Source organism: Pristis pectinata, chromosome 11 (genome assembly GCF_009764475.1).
Source record: "Pristis pectinata isolate sPriPec2 chromosome 11, sPriPec2.1.pri, whole genome shotgun sequence".
Classification (NCBI taxonomy): Eukaryota; Metazoa; Chordata; class Chondrichthyes; order Rhinopristiformes; family Pristidae; genus Pristis; species Pristis pectinata.
Genome location: NC_067415.1, coordinates 36,146,234 through 36,161,251, shown reverse-complemented (window position 1 = coordinate 36,161,251; position 15,018 = coordinate 36,146,234). Strand labels below are relative to the sequence as shown.

The 15,018-nt window shown below is 41.0% G+C and overlaps 1 protein-coding gene across 2 annotated transcripts in view; it reads right to left on the bottom strand.

Moving 5' to 3' along the window:
* Positions 1-11,774, bottom strand: part of LOC127576222 (beta-galactoside alpha-2,6-sialyltransferase 2-like) — a 158,261-nt gene extending 146,487 nt beyond the window's left edge. The window contains exon 1 of one of the 2 annotated variants that reach the window (XM_052026658.1): positions 11,733-11,774. The gene's annotated coding sequence lies outside the window, so the exon portion shown is untranslated. Of the gene's footprint in view, positions 1-10,422; positions 10,561-11,732 lie in introns of those variants that run through there. The other variant, XM_052026659.1, reaches the window with a different exon arrangement.
* Positions 11,775-15,018: the final 3,244 nt, after the last annotated feature.

The following is a 15,018-nucleotide window of genomic DNA, read 5'->3' as shown; positions in this document are numbered from 1 at the left end:
GGGTTTGGCATAGCAATATTCCGAGCTGTGAAAAATCAAAAACTGTAGGTGCTAGAAATCCAAAATATAAACAGCAAAAGCTGGAAATACTCAGCAGGTCAGGCCACATCTGTGGGAAGAGAAACAGAGTTAACGTTTCAGGTTGAAGATCCTTCGTCAGAACTGGAAGGAGAGAAGAGATGCCTGTTAAGTTGTAGGGAAGGTGGGGAAGGGAGGGGTGGGGGAAAGTGTCTCTGGTGGGTAAAACTGGGGTGACCATGGGGATAAGCCGTGAACAAGATTATCTGTTCAATGAGTGAATGGGAGCAGTTAGAGTGAGAACATAGATAAAAGAAGATTGAAGTTATGAAATGCAAAGGAGGAAAGCATTCCTGACAGGTCAGGAAGGAGGGGAAAGAAATTTGTTGAGCTGAAGGGATGATAGAATATAGGGCATGTCTTTCTGCTCTGAATTTTGCAACTCCTGCATTCTTTTTTTTATGCTCTTGCCCTCAAACTCTTCTTGTTCACTCAGATAACCTTGTTTACAACTTATCCCCATGGTCACCCCAGTTTTACCCATCAGAGACATTTCCCCTCCATGCAGCTCAACAAGCTTCTTTTGTCTTCTTTCCAGCTCTGTCAAAGGGTCTTCCACCCGAAACATCAACTCTCCTTCTCTTCCCACTCAATGTGGGAAGACCCGACCTGCTGAGTATTGCCAGCAATTTCTCTTTTTCAAGATTCTGAGCTGTGATATTCAAATATTGTCAATCCAAAGTGAGAAGTCAGGCACATTACTAAATAGATAGGGTTTAGTCATTTGGTTGTATTGAGTCAGCAGGAGCTTGGCTTCTTTAGCCACGCTTCTCAAGTATTGACTTCACCTCTGTGTAGAAAGTCATATGTGAGAATCATGATCATTGAGCTTACCTAACACTACATAAAAAATATCCTGGCTAAACAGGCAGGGATATTACCCCTATTCAACATTAGTGAATGAGCATACAAAACAAAGTTCATTATCCTCTTCTTGTGAATTATTTCCAATGGCCATATCAAAATGTGCATGTACAGTAAATCATGAATTTGGACCAAAGGTGTGTTTACTATGGTACTACAACTCACAGTATTATTTTGTAATTTTTTTCCAAAGTATTTATAATTGTTCAAAATATTCGGTGTTGCCTCGGGTACATTGATACTATTTAACCTTGTAAATAGAGTTCCACTGAGTATACACATCCTACCAAATATTTAACCTTTTGATAATGTAATCCAGGAGTATAATAGTGGTTATCCTCTTAAGATTTTCACCCGATCATAAACGTTCGCTTCTGTTCTCATTGCCACTGACTCCTTGTTCTGCGACTTAAAGCTTGTTTCATTTCGATCTTATCCCATTTCTAGTGAAGGATCATCATCCCAAAGCATTAGTTCTGTTTCTCTCTCCACAGATGCTGCCTGACCTACTGAATATTTTCAGCATTTTCTGTTGTTATTATGAAAAAGAGTAGAAGGGGCTTTAAATCAGGCACTGGAAATTAAAGGAAAATGAAAAGATGTGAAGCAGTTAAGCCAGGACAGAGTAGAACAACTGTGTATAAAACATGAGAACAGGAAGACAGATTTGGATGTGTGATGCAAATAAGTTTTCTATGATGGTACATGGACTATTAGGAACAAATTTAATGAATTGCAGATGCAAATTCAATTTGGAGAGTATGAATGGGAGCCTTTTCAGAAACAGGACTGGGAGCCAAATGTTCAAGAGTTATAAAGTCTATGGAAAATACAGGGGGAAATGGTAGCAGGGGAAAGAGTAGCTTTAATGATTAAGGGTAAAATCGTAAAATTGATTTGAGAGGATACAGCAAGAGAGGTACAGGCAGTGGAGATTGTATATGCAGAATTAAGAATTACAAAAAGACCTAGGACTCCAGTGGAGGTTGTTTATGGGACATCGGCTGCACCTGTGATGTGGCAGAATGTATAAATGCAGTAATTAAACAAAGCACCTGGACTTCTACTGGCATGGGTGTGAATAACTAATAACTATTGGCAATCATTTATATATGTTTTCTGCATAAATTATTTCCATTACAACACATAGATTCTTGATAAGAAATTGAATGAAAGGTTATTGCAGGTAGACAGGAATGTGAAGTTGAGGCTGTAATCAGATCAGCTATGGTCTTATCAAATGACAGAGCAGGTTGAGGGCTGAGTAGATGATTACTGCTTCTATCATATGTTCATACATTCTAACATAATAAAACCATGATAAGAGCAGTAATCATCCACTCAGTTCTTACATGCAGTTCCCTCTTAGTACTCTGATTAAAACTCAAAATAATTTCTTATTACTATAAATAAGGTTATTTAGAATTTGACTAATGTCCTTGATGAAGTTTCAGAGAATTATTTTTGACATTTGAAAAATATAAAAAAAAACTGCAATTAGCATATTTTTTAAATTTGCCCTCTTTATATTAAACACTACAAATCAGTATCCATTTAGATACATGAAAGATGGACAATACATTGTGCAAAAAATTCATCTTGAAGTCAATTGGAATGAAAATGGGACAAAGCTACACTGCTGATGCCTATCTCCCACTTTATTCTACAGTCCAAGATTAATTTATTCCATAATGGCATTAAATTTTACAAGGTTCAGTTGAAGTTCAATACTCACAGTACTTCAACAACACTGCACAGATCCTTTTTTTTCCTGGAAAGACCTTTAAAAGCATCAGTGAAAATTGTGAGTGGTAGGTGATGGTGTGGGTGGAGGAAGTTGGGTGCAGGAGGGCAAGAAATTCTTGGTATCTTGGATAGCAACACTATGAATCACACTTGGAGATCATCTCTGGTTGCCATGTCTAGTAAAATAATAATTTGTTATTAGGAATGACTATAAAGGTGAACATTTTTATTTTAAAAGAGTATTCATACAAGGTAGCAAATCAACACACAACCTTACTTTACTTGCCCAGAAGGTACAAGGTACATCTCCCATATTACAACAGTGATAGATTTGAAAAATAATTTCCCGGTTGTCAAATGCTTTGGGATTTCTTGCAAGCGTAGTCAAAGGCTTTTGTAGTATATGTAAATGCATTTTAAGAACAGAGTGTACCATGCTGTATGACTGACATATTGTTGGAATGAGCATTCATTAGTTGGGAATTTACCACCTTCAATAAAGGATGCTCTGTTGCTAGGTCTCACATTTACTGTGATGAAGTGCTTCGAGAGATTGGTTATGACTAGAATTAATTCCCGCCTGAGCAAGGACCTGGAGCCACTGCAATTCACCTACTGCCACAACAGGTCTATGGCAGACACAATTTCACTGGCTGTTCACTCGGCGTTGGAGCACCTAGACAACCACAAGACATACGCAAGGCTTCTATTTATCGATTTACAGCTCGACATTCAACACAATCATTCCCTCAGTACTAATAACCAAGCTTCAAAACCTGGGCCTCTGTACCTCCCTCTGCAACTGGATCCTCGACTTCCTTATAGGGAGACCACAGTCAGTGCGGATCTATAATAACATCTTCTCCTCACTGAATCAACACAGGCACACCTCAAAGATGCGTGCTTAGCACACTGCTCTACTCTCTCTATACTCATTATTGCGTGGCTAAGCACAGCTCAAATGCCATCTATAAACTTGCCGATGACACCACTGTTGTTGTTAGAATCTCAGATGGTGATGAGGAGACATACAACAACCACGCACTCAACATCAGCAAGACCAAGGAACTAACTGCAGACTTCAGGAAAGGGAAGTCAGGAGAACACACACCAGTACTCATTGTGGGGTCAGTGATGTAAAGGGTGAGCAGCTTCAAGTTCCTGGGCGTCAACATCTCAGAGGCTCTATCTGGGCCCAACACACTGATGCCATCATGAAGAAGGCACGCCAGCGGCTCTACTTTGTTGGGAGTGTGAGGAGATTTGGTATGTCACCAAAGACTCTTACAAATTTCTACAGATGTATGGTGGAGAGCATTCTAACTGGTTGCATCAGAGCCTGGTATGGAGCCTCCAACGGACAGGATCGTAAGAGGCTGCAGAGGGTTGTAGACTCAGTCAGCTCCATCACAGGCACAACCTTCCCCACCATAAAGGACATCTTCAACAGGCACTGCCTCAAGAAGGCTGCATCTATCATTAAGGACCCTCAGCATCCAGGACATGCCCTCTTCTTGTTACTACATTCAATGAAATCAGTAAGAGCAAATAAATGCACTGATTTGTATGAAAAATATAATGTTAGTATCCCACCCTTTGAAAGGGATTTGCAGAGTTTTGAAAAACTGAGAAGGTTGGTCAGATCTCTGCTTGTACCTCAAAATCTCGTAGAATTTGAATCTTATCATCTGGGAGGAGGTACAGGAGCCTGAAGACCCAAACTCAATGATTCAGGAACAGCTTCTTCTCCTCCGCCATCAGATTACTGAATGATCCATGAACCCATGAAAACTACCTCATTATTCCTCTTCTTTGCACTACTTAGTTATTTCTGTAATTTATAAATCTTTATATCGTTGCACTGTACTGCTGCTGTAAAACAACTAACTTCACGGCATATATCAGCGATAATAAATCTGTTTCTGATATTTCTGTTGTTTGCCTGAGTGAACAGTAAAGAGCCTACAGACACCAGAGCCTGGGGCAGCAAAATGCTTCAGCTTATCATTCACGTACCCATTAAGTCCACATCAGAAACAGATCCAATGGCAACCTGTTCCAGATGCTGGCTCAGACCAGATCAGGAGATGAGGTGTGCTCTTCACATTTCCACAAAATATACATAGGTTCTGATTCCCCCCAAGTCCAACTGCCCTCCCCACTGTTACACAGGTTCTTAGTGTGGACCAGTGATTCAGAGAGAGTTGTATCATATCCCACATCCCATTTTCCACTGGGTGAATTCAAATGAGCCCTGAACCTGAAGTTGGGCCACAGCACCTACATTGTGTCCTACTTAAGGGGAAGTCAAAAATTGCCTTAATTGATTTATTTAACATGTGCAAATTGTATATTAAGGAGTTGGCGAACTAATGGTCCTGCTGCTGGGAGATTTCATTTGTGTAGTATACACTTGGTGAACATTCACCATATTCAAGTTTACTGTTGTCATAGACATACATACGCTGGGTATAAGTGCATGAAAATTAGCTTTTTGCAGCAGCAGCACAGTACATAACAAGACATGGACTAACACGTTAACATAAACCTAAATTAACATAAACTATATATAACTTACAAATGTACAAAATAAACACCAAAATTAACATAACGACACTAGTGCAAGATTGGAACTTTATTGACCATATAAAGACCATATTAGCAGATCCCCAGCAATGCCAGGTGCTCTGGCAATAAGTACCTTGTCAAAGTCAATGTCAAGTTTATTATCATATGCACAGGGGCAATGAAAAACTTATAGGCACATAGCATCAATCACAAGAAAAACAGAAATTAAACATAAATTATACAAAATTTTTACCAAAAAAAACCACAATTAGAACAAAAAAAAAACAAAGTCCACTTTAGTCCAAAGTGATTAGAGTGGTCATAGTGTTGCTAAACTGTAATGGTGATTAGGGTTTTGCTGGTTGGTTCAAGAACTGAATGGTTGAAGGGAAGTAGCTGTTCTTTAATGTGGGACTTCAGGCTTCTGTATCTCCTGCCCAATAGTAGCTGTGAAAAGATGACATGGCCGAGATGATGGGGATCTTTGACGATGGATGTTGCCTTCTTGAGGCAGCGTCTCCTGTAGATACTACTGATGGTAGGGAGGGATGTGCCCGTGATGTATTGGGCAGAGTCCACTACTCTCTGCAGCTGCTTACATTCCAGCACGTTCTTATTGCTGTACCAGACCATGATGTAACCAGTCATGTTACATCAACACTACATCTGTATAAGCTTGTTAGAGTGTTCGGTAACAAACACAACCTCCTAATAAAGACGCTAGCGCGCCTTCCTCCTGCTACATAATCTGCATTCTCCTTGTGTGTAATTGAGCCTTTTCATCCTCCTCCACCTGGAGGTCTCTCCACTTTGCAAAGTTGTGCAGGACCCAACTCACCACTAGGATTCTGGACACTGCCACTGGATGCTGAAAGCTTACTCCAGACCCATGCAAGCACCTGAAGCATGACTTCAAAACCCCAACAACTTGGTTTACGACAGTGATCACATGGCTCTGGTGTAAGTGCTCCTGTGAGTCACTGGAGGGGTTCCTTACAAAGTGTCATGAACCATGTTTAAAGGGGGTATTGCTTGATTCTGATGAGCCAGTTAATAAGCTGCCTCCTGGAATAAAAAGTCTGGAGTCCTGGAGGGCCTGAAGGCATCATGACAATTCCCAAAGTATTCATTAATGTCCAAAGACGTACGGGTTAGGAAGTTGTGGGCATGCTATGTTGGTGCCAGAAGCGTGGCAATACTTGCAGGCTGCCCCCAGAACACTATGTATTTCACTGTGTGTTTCAATATACATGTGACTAATAAAGATACCTTATCCTATAATGTTCAGCATGGGCCTCTTCCTCTGGATGCTTATCAGCTATGCACTGATTGGAGTTGCATCCCTTGAGATTTATAAAACCCTTGGCTGCTGTGAAACTGCTCCAGTTGCCATGTGTGTTCATCTGATAATACCCTGTACCCAGGGGAATGCAACTAGAGAAGAGAACCCGAGTGCATGCTCATTCCAGTTTTTTGTATCCACAGGGGAAATTTACATAACTCCCAGCTCTAGCAAACAATCTATCAATTCCCTAATGCATTTACATGCAATTGGCTTCGAAATCCCACTCGAGAAATCCTTTCACCAAAAAGGCCCTAGAAGGATCCAGAAGTGAAAATGTTGAAGGAGGTGTTCTCGTCCACAGCCACTGACAATGCATAGCAACTACATCCAGCAAGCAGTGGGCCCTTCTGTAGGATGCTCCAGATGTCTACAATTAAATGTGATAACTTCAGCTTGTGGAAGTACCGCTATTCCATGAAATCAAGACAGCTGTAACCACAGTTCACTCCCCCAAACCATGGAAATCACATGCACCTTAAGCTGTTAACAATTTAATAGTATCTCATTACTGCCTCCAAAGAACAGCAATTGTTAGTGTAACACTGTTACAGCACCAGCGACCCGGGTTCAATTCCAGCCACTGTAAGGAGTTTGTACATTCTCCCAGTGTCTGTGTGGGTTTCCTCCGGGTGCTCAGGTTTCCTCCCACATTCCAAAGACGTACGAGTTAGGAAGTTGTGGGCATGCCATATTGGCGCTGGAAGTGTGGCGACACTTGCGGGCTGCCCCCAGAACACTCGACGCAAAAGATGCATTTCACTGTGTGCTTCAATGTTCATGTGACTAATAAAGAAATCTTATCTTATCTTAATTGTACCAACATCCTCTAGGAAAGACCAGATTTCATTTTCCCATCCCAACATGCCTATTAAGATTTTGGAGACAGGTGGTACCCCTGTTTTAAGGAACACCAAAATAAAACTTAACTCCTCACACCTGTCCTTGAGAGAAAATATCTCTATGCTTATTCTTGCTATACGACCCCATTATGCCTGTCCCTCAAAAGAAAAATAGGATCACAGGTTATGTGCTCTTAGAAGGACTCGCCTATCCTTGAGTCAGATTACCATTTGTCACTTAAATTGAAAGAACCAACTGGTAGTACATTTCCAAGCAACTCTGGATCAGATCTCAACCCAGCTAGAAGTTGCAAGTCATCCTTTTTCTTCCTTAGTGATCACAGGCCAGCCAGGAAGGTACCATTAGTGATGCCACTAAAGTTGAGGAGGCATCAAACCATCTTGTCTCCACATCAGTAAGAACATTTTATAAAAAGTCTTACAAGTTCTGCACTAAATTTCAAAAGTTTTTGGAAGAGAGTATTCCCCAAGTCTTTCCTTTAGTAAATGATATGCTTTCTTCCCTATTGTTCTTAATTAGGGCTTATGTATGCATTTTCTACTTCCATGTTAACATAACTTTCTGGAGATTCAATACTTGTTCAATTATTGTTCCATAGGGCTAATGAACAAACTATCCGAGTTTCTTTTAAACCAGTTAAATCTTATGTACATAAACTATTATCTATAGAACATATATTTAGGGGAGAAGGATTGAAATCAACAGGGCTAACAGATCTGAGTTTATCGTAAACTAGGAAGAAATTATAAAGAGAAATTAATTTTGAAGTTCAATCAGGATTTCCAATTGGAAATTAGAAAATGGTTTGTTAACACCGTTAACTGTAAAAAATTAACAGTATTTTAGAGTAACAGTATTTTGTATGGTAAGAAGGTATCTTTAATGTACATCTGTATTGTTGACTTAAGTAAACTAAAACAATTACCGTCCTGCCAGAATAAACATGTTTCCTCCACCTTTAGTCATCATTACAAAAGGTAAAAATCTTGGTAGGTTTAAATGCATTTTAAAAAAAAGCTCTAACTTTTTGGGCAACAGACCTAGCATGTACCATTTGGTGTCCTGTCCAAATAAGGACTAACAGTAAGCTTTAGCAGACAATTCCACCATGGGAACCATCACAACCAAGCTAATTCTGTCCTCACTCAACCTTGGTTGTGAATTTTCCAGCATTGGATAATGGTTGGCAGTGGGAGGCCAGCTTCATTCTCCTCTCAAAAGGGAACAACAACCTTCCCTGCAGTGCCACATCAGTACACCAAACGAGATCATTTAACCCAATTTAGAACAGGAACCTGTAACCATTTGGGGTTCACTGGATAAATTTGCTGTTAACTGGTTTTCTTGAGACAACCATTCTTGCCTTTTCTGTTTGTCTTGTGCTGTGAATGACAACATTGCTAAGGGGTAGGCTTATTCACAGATGTACATCAGGCTCTAACTGTTCTACACACTGGGATGATCAGATTAAGAGGTTGAGAAATAAATTCTCAAAATTTATAAACAAATCCTCAGTAAAATAGAATCTTTATATGAAGAAAATGCCTTTTTAAAACCATAAAGATTCCCAGGCCTAAGCGAATAGTTCTGAAGCACTAGAGCCAGGCTACACAAGTTTGTACACAGAGTATCCCAAGAGTATCACTCACATACAGTGTTGGGTTCCAATGTATCTCACTCACACACAGTCAAGCCCCAGTATAATCACATTGTCACACAGACACACCAAGGAGTGTGTTTCCCTAATGAGCTGCTGAACTTAATCGCAGGGCCTTTTATGCACATTAAGGGATGCTCCTACTCACAGGCAGCTTGAATGAGGGGCTGAACCCCCTTGAGTGGTAGCCAAGGGCTCCCAATTGCAAGAGGCATTCTGTTGCTGACAGGGAATCCAGATCGCAAGAGAGGGAGCTGTAGATGTCCCGATAAGCCCCAACTACAGTCAAGAATTGGCATTACAATTTGGAGGGAGTTGGTGGGGGAGGGAGGTGGCTGGGGTTAAGAGTGACGACAGGTTTTTCTAATGAGCTTTGTTGGGTTTGGAAGAGACACTCATGATTCCTGATGCTCTTGGATCACAAGCAGTGCTGTGAAGGTACACACCTCATGGATCCAGCCCTTAATTGCCAGCTTTATCCATGAGTAAAAATAGACATAACATTTTTGTCAAGTTGTCCCAGGTAGAATATTTAAATGAAACACCACTTTGTGTCAGTGGATTTGTCTGCCATGCCTGATAAAAGTAGAAATGGAAGGATTCAGAGCAAGTTCATTTCCTGTTCTAAGCACTTTGTTATTTAACCTTTGGCAAGGCATCAACCTATACACTTTGGGGAGTTTAGTTCAAATATGGTTCTGGGCTGAAACATAGAGACAGTCAGTGATCAGCACTATTTATTTATTTTGTAATTTATATTAATTTTATGCCTTTGCACTGTACTGCTGCCACAAAACGACACAATTCATAACATACAAGTCAGCGATAATAAACCTGATTCTGATACCTTGGTGTAACTATAGACATAGCATTTTAAACTATCTTCAGAGCAGCATAAATTTTCATTTTTATAATCAAAATATCCAAAATGTAGAATCTGGATTGGCAAAATCTGTTATCTGTGTATTGCAAGGTATATAGTGCATGGTAAGTTGTGATGTGAATTGGGTCAGGCACCATAATTCTAAGTTTATTAACCTCTGTATGGTGAAAAGGAAGATCATAACTTCAGTCATAATGAAGAATGATGTGGAAGGGGATACGAGGAAGCAAGGATACAATCTGCAGTCCCTTTCTCCCTAGGCTGTCTGTGAAGGTCCAGTGACCCACCACAATTAGCCATTCACCATCAGACCTGCACCTTACCCTCTGTCGGGTGCTGACCAACACAGCATCCACTTGGCCTCAATACAAAAGTGAAAGCCACTGCAGACATATATATAATAAATAAATCATGTCTTACCAGATTCCACAAAACTACAATTAGCCTCACCCATTCGAATGCTCCTACAGTCAGCTGCCTGAGTGGCAGTAGCATGGCTGGTGGAATCCTGCCGAATCTCAGAAGGCCTTGTGGGATGAGCTGACAAGCTCTGGTCCCAGAGGACTGGCTCGAGTACTGTCCCTACCTGGCATGGGCAACAGCAGCTCCTGCCAGCTGGCTGGCTAATAGATTGAGACGGTCTCGACCCGAAACGTCGACTGTCCACCGATGCTGCCCAACCCACTGGGTTCCTTCAGCAGCTCGTTTTTTTTTGCTTGGGTGACGTGGCTGTTCTGGTTGAACAGCTGGCAGTGTGTGAACTGAGCTGACAGTCAGGTGTAAGCTTTGTGTCGGTTCTGATCGATAGAAGTTGGGGATGTGCGAGTGATGGGGAGTGGTGAATTGTGTGGTGCCCAACCTCACGAGCGTGGACCGCTGACAGGACTACCTGCTTCCACAACCTTAGTGAGTGTCTGGATGCCCTCTTGCCCTCTGCTGTTATATTGTTTCTCCTTTTCACCTCCTCCACCAAAATCCCCATTAAAAAATCACAGAGCCATCACTCCCCCTTGCTGTGCCATTCTTCAATTTCCCAGATTAATTTCAGTTATAAGTCTCCTGCCAGTATTTAGGCTAATCACAATGCACCGTCCCTTTAAGAGGTGCAGCTAGTTTAAGCCGGTGTTTGCCATTCATGATAATTGCCCAATGAAACTTCCAACCAATGAAAAGCATGCTGAGCTGACAGAACTCGACGATCACTATAATTGCCATGCAGCATAAAATTTGCACCCCGGCTGCATTGCAATCAATGGTTGAAGATTAATTACACATTATTTCTCATTTCCAGTGATATCAAAGTTTGCCCCCTCTCTCCTGATATCGCGAGTACTTATGATCAGATATTTTACAGGGATTTTAATAAGGGTATCTTAATTCCTCTTTATTCCAAATTCCCATTGGATCTTTTAATTAAAAACCTGAGTTAATTTGTTGCCATCATCAACAAAACTATTTTTTTAAAGTTACAAAGCAGTGCATTTTCCAAAATATTTCTCTGGAACGTTCGTTGGTGGGAGCACTTATAAATTTGGGCAAATTTGATATCGGAATGAAACAAGCGTACGCCAGAAGATGTTTGTCTTCAAACCTGATTTACAGCCAAGGCTCCCGCGGTTTTCTCACGCTAAATAAATGGGTCTGTTCCTCAAAGCCCAGCAGGAAATCTAACAAACAAAAAAAGCATTTCTATTGACCTTGAGAGCCCCAAAAAAAGAAGCTATTCATACCTTTCGTCACCCTGTGCCCTAACGCCTGCCTGCTGAAAGTTGACTCGGTCCCGCAGGCTATGCAAGAGCTAAGGGAGGTGGGGTCACAGGATAAATAGCTATTGTTTCATGTGCAGATCCTGATAGGTCAAAACACAAAGTAAAAGATTAAGCAGGATTTAGAGCATTCCTGAATTGTCTGCAATCCATATCCCTAAAAGGATCAAGCGATAATATTTAGAAATCCTTCTTTACACTGTTCCTAATCCTTATCAAATAGAGTTTCTTTGAAACAGCAGCTCATTGAAGATTGGTTTACTGGGTTTAAAAAAGGACTTTGGCAAATTAGGTTTAAATATTTTATACACTTTGTTGATGGAGAAGTCATGGTGCTTTGGTATCAGACTCATGCTGCTGACTGGCACATTCCAGAGTGCAGGAGTATGTGCTCAGGGACGCACTGAAGCACCGTACAGACACTGCAAAGGCTTTGTGGGCGAGAACCACAATCTAAGGTTCTGCCGCTACTGGACATTGAGCGTCCTGTGTAACTGCCTCAATTATTTAATGGTTGAATTGTTCAAAGGGGGAAATATGAATGGCATTGCTGCTTTGTAAGTGTATGTATGGGTTTGATCGCACAACGAATGCAAAGACAGATGTGTACTGATTGTTTTGTATTTCCTCTATATATTTTTTATGGATAAAGTATATACTTGAAATTTTTAAAAAATCACAAAAAAGCATTCCCAAACTTGTGTTTTCTACACATTCTAAAAGGATCAGTGAACTTAAATCTCTTTAATTATTTCTCCCAATGAAATATTCACTCCTCTGAGAAAAGTGACTGTGAATGGATGAGGTGGGTAATGCAATTGCTCTATTATTTAATAAATCATTTGTGTTTGTTGTTATTGTTATGTTTTTGGTCCACAGATATTGATTATTGTGTAATACTGTTAGATGGAGAAACATATTTGGCATGTTAATATTGTTTTCTTCAACCCATCTGAACCACAATTGCCATTAATCTACATAACAAACAACTCATTTAATGTATTTTTTAAATTAAAACAAATACTTCAATCCTCAGTTGTCTTCCTCTATATTCTCTTCCCACCTTATCCTCATCCAGTTCCTCCCTTCATCATTTTAACCATTTAACACCACTTGGAAAAATTGGTTGGATGGTTTGAGAGAAAGTGAATCAGCTGCTAAATTCAGTTAAAGGTAAAGTTTTGAGAAACATGCAATTTTATGAGGCACAATCCATTTGAAGAAATTATTTTCCTACAAATGGTTCTCAAGAAATATTTATAATCTGATTTTCAAGTTGCAGCTGTGGACATTTTTTATCGAAGATTATAAAAACAAGAATGCAGAACAATCAATTCTACTTTGATACTTTACAACACTTTCCTTATACCATCTGAATATAATAAAGATACTAAATTAATTGTCATTAGTTTAAAAAAATCCATCAATTTCTGTAGGAATGCATTGATCTGGGGTCAATAATATATAGCATCTTCAGTGGATTGATAGTTTACTATAACTGGTGAACTGTGTGAAAGGTGAATGTGATGACATAAGAAACCGCAATTGCTGGAATCTGTAGAAAAAAAAACAAACTTTTGGAAGAACTCAGTAGGTCAGGCAGCATCTGTGGATGCAAAGGGATAGTCAACATTTTGGGTCGAGACCCTGCATCAGGATGCAGTTTAAAACGGGGGGGGGGGGGGGGGGCGGGGTGAGGCAGAAGCTGGCAGGTGATAGATGGATCCAGGTGAGGAGGGGTTGATGGGCAGATGAAGCCAGGTGGAGATAGCAACAGAGGCTGGGAGGTGATTAGTGGCAACAACAAAGGGCTGCAGATTTGGAATTTGATATGAAAGGAAAGACCATAAGATCATAAGACATAGGAGCAGACAGGCGATTCAGCCCTTCGAGTCTGCTCCACCATTCGATCATGACTGATTTATTTTTCTCTCTCAACCCCATTCTCCTGCCTTCTCCCCGTAACCTTTGACGCCCTTGCTAATCAAGAACCTATCAACCTCTGCTTTAAATATACCCAATGACTTGGTCTCCACAGCCATCTGTGGCAATGAATTCCACAGATTCACCACCCTCTGGCTAAAGAAATTCCTCCTCATCTCTGTTCTAAAGGGTTACCCTTCTTATTCTGAGGCTGTGCCCTCTGGTCCAAGACTCTCCTACTACTGGAAACACCCTCTTCACGTCCACTCTATCCAGGCCTTTCAATATTCGGTAGGTTTCAATGAGATCCCCTCTCATCCTTCTTAACTCCAGCGAGTACAGGCCCAGAGCTATCAAATGGTCCTCACAAGTTAACTCTTTATTTCCTGTGATAATTCTGGTAAACCTCCTCTGGATCCTCTCCAATGCCAAGTGATGAATGGAGCAATGAGCGGGTTTACAGGAGCGAGATAGATCAGCTGGTTGAGTGGTGTTGCAATGACAACCTCGCACGCAATGTCAGCAAGACCAAGGAACTGATTGTTCACTTCAGGAAGGGGAAGGCAGAAGAACACACATCAGTCCTCATTGAGGAGTCAGTGGTGGAAAGGGTGAGCAGCTTCAAGTTCCTGGGCGTCAACATCTCAGAGGATCTACCCTAGGCCCGACACATTGATGTAATCATGAAGAAGGCACGCCAGCGGTTCTAATTCATTAGGAGTTTGAGGAGATTTGGTATGTCACCAAAGACTTTTACAAATTTCTATAGAAGTACGATGGAGAGCATTCTGACTGGTTGCATCACAGCCTGGTATGGAGGCTCCAATGGACAGGATTGCAAGAGGCTGCAGAGGCTAGTAGACTCAGCCAGCTCCGTCACGGGCACAACCGTCTCCACCATCAAGGACGTCTTCAAGAGGTGGTGCCTCAAGAAGGTGGTATCCATCATTAGGGACCCTCACCACCCAGGACATGCCCTCTTCTCGTTATTACCATCAGGGAGGAGGTACAGGAGCCAAACTCAATGATTCAGGAACAGCTTCTTCCCCTCTGCTATCAAGTTTCTGAATGATCCATGAATCCATGAACACCACCTCAGTATCCTTTTTTTGGCACTACTTATTTAATTTTGTAATTCATAGATTCTTATATCTTTGCACTGTACTGCTGCCATATAGCAACAAATTTCATGTCATATGTCAGTGATAATAAACCTGATTCTGAACCAGATAAGGGAGAGATGACTGGCAGATAGGAACAGTGCAGGGAGGGGAAGGGATAGGAGACCGAGTAGGTTGACCGTGTGGGTGATAGGGAGATGGAGACA